General features: G+C 39.9%; 1 pseudogene; it reads right to left on the bottom strand.

Moving 5' to 3' along the window:
* Positions 1–3,434: 3,434 nt before the first annotated feature.
* LOC118008974 lies at positions 3,435–5,005 on the bottom strand (annotated as a pseudogene).
* Positions 5,006–5,495: the final 490 nt, after the last annotated feature.

Below are 5,495 nucleotides of genomic sequence, written 5' to 3'. Positions count from 1 at the left end.
TGATTTTATTTATTTGAGAGAGAGAGAGAGAGAAAGGAAGAGAGAGGGGCAGCAGGCAGAAACTTGGGACGAGAAAAGGAAAGCTGAACGAGGTCCCCTCCTAAGGTGTATGGAATCTCCCTCAAGTTCAAAGTATCCACTTTCTGGAGTCAAGAGGAACAGCCCAGGAGGGTGGCGAGAAATCCACCAGAGGTATTCCAGTGTCCAACTATGAAAATCTGGACATGGGTCAGGAGTCCTCACAAGCAATCCAGACTTCCAACTACCAAAGCCTGAAAACCCAGCAGGCAGGCTGGGAGAAACCCTCCTGGCCATTCTGGACCTTTATGGAGAGAAGGGTAGCTGCCCTCCAAATGCCAGAGGATGGGGAGCAAGACTGAAGGAGATCTCTAAGCACAGAAGAAGGAATATAGACTGAAGAACAAAGTAACCTCCCAAGGAACCCAATAACTGGCAAGGAGATAACCCTATAGTTCTAAAAACTGATGACATGGTTATGAAGCCCAGGTGGTTCTTTAGGATCTTGTTAGCTTTCAGGTCCCAGGCTCTGCTGAAAATAAAGTCCTGATCCCACTCTTATAAATTTGAAGCCAATGGTGAACTGAATCACACTAAAACCATAACACAGCCAGACACAGTTCAACTATAGATCAAATTAATTTCCAATAGTCTGACGGAGAAGAGGGGATGCATCTGGAAATGGTCTTTAGTGGCAGTGACCACCCAGAAAGAAATCTTTTTTTTTTTTTTGAGATTATAGTTTTATCTCTGGTTACTTAGTGAGGGGTGTGTGTGTGTTTGTGGGGGGTGCATATGTAAAAAAGAAAATCAGTTTGGGTTCATACATTGTGCCATATCACCATATATAAAAATCATCCCAAAATGGATCATAGATCTAAATGTGAAACCTAAAACTGTCTAGAAGAAAACACAGAAGAAAACCTTTGGACCTTAGATACAAGACCAAAAGCACAATCCATAAAAGAACAAATTGATAAATTGGACTTCATCAAAATTTAAAACTGCTGTTCTTCAAAAGACCATGTTAGGGGACTAAAAGACAAGCCACAGATCTCAGATGTGGAGATAATATTTACAAAGCAAATAACTGATAAAGGACTTGTATCTCGAGTATATAAAGAATGCTCAAAACTCAGCAATAAGAAAACAAACAACCCATTTTTAAAAAGGTGCAGGGGCGGCTGGTCTAAGTGCAGTGGTGTTTACAATTAATTGATCACAGCCAGTTAAAAAGGTGCAGGGGTGCCTGGGTGGCTCAGTCGTTAGCATCTGCCTTCGGCTCAGGTCACGATCCCAGGGTACTGGGATCGAGCCTTGCATCAGGCTCCCTGCTCCGCGGGAAACCTGCTTCCTCCTCTCCCACTCCCCCTGCTTGTGTTCCCTCTCTCACTGTCTCTCTCTCTGTGTCAAACAAACAAATAAAATCTTAAAAAATAATAAAATAAAATAAAATAAAAAGGTGCAAAAACTTCAGCAGACACTACCAAAGAAAATGTATCAAAGATGACAAATGATCACATGAAAAAATGTTCTATATCACTAGTCATTAGGGAAATGCAAATCAAAAGCAAACTGAGATACCACCATATACCTATTAGAATAGCTAAAATTAAGAAGACTGACCATACCGTGTGTTGGCAAGCATGCTGGTAGTGGGAATTTAAAGTGTTAAAACCGCTTTGGAAAACTGTTTGGCAGTATCTTTTTTTTTTTTTTTAATTTTATTATGTTATGTTAGTCACCATACTTGGCAGTATCTTTAAAAGTCATATAACAGGGGCGCCTGGGTGGCTCAGTCATTAAGCGTCTGCCTTCAGCTCAGGTCATGATCCCAGGGTCCTGGGATCGAGTCCCGCATCGGGCTCCCTGCTCTGTGGGAGGCCTGCTTCTCCCTCTCCCATTCGCCCTGCTTGTGTTCCTGCTCTCGCTATGTCTCTCTCTGTCAAAAAAATAAATAAAATCTTTAAAAAAAAAAAAAAAGTCATAACATAGGGGCGCCTGGGTGGCTCAGCTGGTTAAGTGTTGGACTTTTGATTTCAGCTCAGGTCATGATCTCAGGATGCTGGGATCAAGCCCTGCATCATGCTCAGCAGGAAGTCTGTTTGAAGATTCTTTTTCTCGCCCTCTCCCTCTGCCCCTTCCTCTGCTTTCTCTCTCAAATAAAAATAAATACCTCTTAAAAAAAAAAAAAAGCTAAACATACACCTATCATGTAATCCAGGCTTTCTAATCCTAGGTATTTACCCAAGAGAAATAAAATGTATGTTCATACAAAGACTTAGACAAGAGTGTTCATAACAGCTTTTTTTGGTAATAACCAAAAATTGGAAACAACTCAAATGTCCATCAACAGATGAATGGAATAGCAAATTGTGATGTAGCCATACAATGGAACAGTGCTCAGCAATCAAAATAATGGACCATTTATACATGCAATGATAAGGATGAATGTCAAAATAGCTATGTTGACTTAAAGAACCTAGACAACAAAAAGGACATACTGTGTGATTCTATTCATCTAAAACTCCAGAAAATGCAAATTTATAGTGACAACAAATCAGTGGTTGCTTAGAAACAGGAAGGTGAGGGTGAGGGGAAAGAGATTACAAGGGGGCACAGAAAACTTTTGGAGATGATGGGTAGGCTCACTGCCTTTGTGGTGATTATTTCATAGGTGTATACATATGTCAAAATATCAATTTGGACATTAAATATGTGAAGTTAAGTTATGTATGTTATACCTCAAAAAAGATGTTTAAAAAAAAAAAATCAATGAGAGGACGCCCCTGGGTGGTTCAGTTGGTTGAGCATCTGGCTCTTGATTTCGGCTCAGGTCATGATGTCAGAGTGGTGGGATCAAGCCCCGTGTGGGGCTCCATGCTCAGCAGGGAGTCTGCTTCTCTCCTTCTCCCTCTCCCTCTGCCACTCCCCCAACTCACACTCTCTCTCTCTCAAATCTTAAAACAAAACAGAACAAAAAACAATGAGACACTACTTCCTACCCACCAGATAGACTACAGTGAAAAGTTCTGGTAACACCAAGAGTGTGGAGAAATGGGAATATTAATCACTGCTGGTAGAAGCCTAAGTATGCACAACTATTTTGGAATCTGGCAGAATTTACTAAAGCCAAACAAACTCCCATGCTAGACTCAAACAATTTCATTTCTTGGACGATACTCAAGAGAACTGAGTGCATATGCCTACCAAAAACATGTACAAGAATGTGCATAGCAACTTTATTCATATTTACAAAAAAATGAAAAAATAATCCACCAATAGTAGAATGGATAAATTGTGGTATATTTTTCCCCCACTTTCCTGAACTTAATTTAAAAAAATCAATGATGGTAAATCTTGAGAATATTGTCAATTTTTTAGAATTCTACCCTTGAAAATGTGACATTTGATTTCTAAACACATGCTAGAGCATACATGGTTCCCAATCGTACTAAGTAGGTGAAAAGCTGAAATCTTAAAAAGTTCATCTTCCAACTTTCCTGTCTGTGGTCTGTCTTTGGATCAGCAATAATTGCCTGAACAGCTACCATGGCTTCATGAATTTTTGTCTGTAGCTCTTCTATATGCAGCAACTGCAGTATTGGGGCAGCTTCATTAAGAAATGCATCTCCTGTGTTGAAACTAAGAATATGTTTGTCTAAAGCAACAGGAAAGCCGTCTTTTGTTTGATTTGCTTTAGCAACTGCATTTTGTGTCAGGTGCTTCTGGATCAAAATGCGAATTGCCTTAAGTGTTACCAGGTAATTATTATGAGCTGAATCTGAAGAAGGTTAGCCAAAGCCATTACACCAGTCTTGAAATTGGGATAATTTACATCCAAATTGATCAATGGCTCTGCAGTTTTAGCTGCATTGTCAGCATTTTTTGTATTATCAGTTGCCAAGTCGGGGTATTTTTCAGCATTATCTCCATATTCAGGTCTAACAGCTAAACCAAGAAGCCAGTCAATTGCTTCTTGTTGATCTTGAATCTTGGTTCTGGTCCAAGATGGTGGAGGAGCAGGAGACCTTAGTTTTATCTGGTCCCAGGAATTCAGCTAGATAGCTATCAAGTCATTCTGAACACTTGCAAACTCAACCAGAGATCGAAGAAAAGAATAGCTGCAACTCTACAAATAGAAAAGGGACCACTTTCTGCAAGAATAAGACAGAAAATCTCACCTTAAGAAAGAGAACAAGAGGCAGTACTGACTGCCAACGACCTAATCAGTATGGACATAAGTAGGATGTCAGAACTAGAGTTCAGAATAATGATTATAAAGAACTAGCTGGGCTTGAAAAAAGCATAGAAGACGCTAGAGAATCCCTTTCTGGAGAAATAAAAGAACTAAAATCGAATGAAGTTGAAATCAAAAAAAGCTATTAATGAGATGCAATTAAAAATGGAGGCTCTAACTGCTAGGATAAATGAGGCAGAAGAGAGAGTAAGTGATATAGAAGACCAAATGATGGGGAATAAAGAAGCTGAGAAAAAGAGAGATAAACAACTACTGGCCCGTGAGGGGAGAATTCGAGAGGTAAGTGATACCATAAGATGAAAAATATTAGAATAATTGGGATCCCAGAAGAAGAAGAGAGAGAGGGGCAGAAGGTATATTGGAGCAAATAATAGAGAACTTCCCTAATCTGGGGAAGGAAACAGGCATCCAACTCCAGGAGGCACAGAGAACCCCCCTCAAAAAAAAAAAAATAGATCAACACCCTGACATGTAATAGTGAAACTTGCAAATCTCAGAGACAATAATCTTGAATTTTGAAAGGACAGTTAACATCTCTGAGACACTTTTCAAAGAATTTGAGCCAGTCACTGCTGTGGATGTTTCTTAAATTACCTCTGTCTTCGATCTTGTAGTGTCTGATTTTCTGGTCTTCAAGCCAAACAAAGTTCCTAAATTCTGTTTCATCTTTGCAGTTGAGCCAGCAGGGTTGTGGTAGGCAATGGCCATCAGCTTGTGTTGCGACATGGTCCCCGCGTCTCACTCTGGTGCCCCCGGCTTCCGCTGGGAAAGGAGAGGTGAAAAGGAGCTGGTGTGTGGCAAGAGGGCCAAATTTATACAAAGTAATACTACACAGAGAAAATGAACTACTGCAACAAAGTGGCAACACATGAATGACTCTCAAAGGCATACTGTGAGGCGGAATGAGGTGAGCCACACATGAAGAAAACCATACTCTCTGATTCCGTTTTTATGAAGCTCAGAAAAGGACAAGGTAACCGTAATACAGATCAAAATAATGGCTAACTTTGGAGAAGTGTTGATTGGTAGGAGGCATAAAGGAACCTTCTGGGTTGCTGGGTATATCCTATAAGTTGATCTCTGTGTTGGTTACACAGAAATATGTAAAAATGCCTTCAGCTGTACACTTAAAATGTGTGAACTTTGCTAAATGTAAATTATATATCAATAAAAATTAAAACAGCCCCCAAAGCAGCAGCAACAAATAAATGAACAC

This window comes from Mirounga leonina, unplaced genomic scaffold (genome assembly GCF_011800145.1).
Source record: "Mirounga leonina isolate KUSES-001 unplaced genomic scaffold, KU_Mleo_1.0 Mir_126, whole genome shotgun sequence".
Classification (NCBI taxonomy): domain Eukaryota; kingdom Metazoa; phylum Chordata; class Mammalia; order Carnivora; family Phocidae; genus Mirounga; species Mirounga leonina.
The sequence above is the reverse complement of the archived record's forward strand: the minus strand, read 5'-3'. Positions and strand labels throughout refer to the sequence as shown.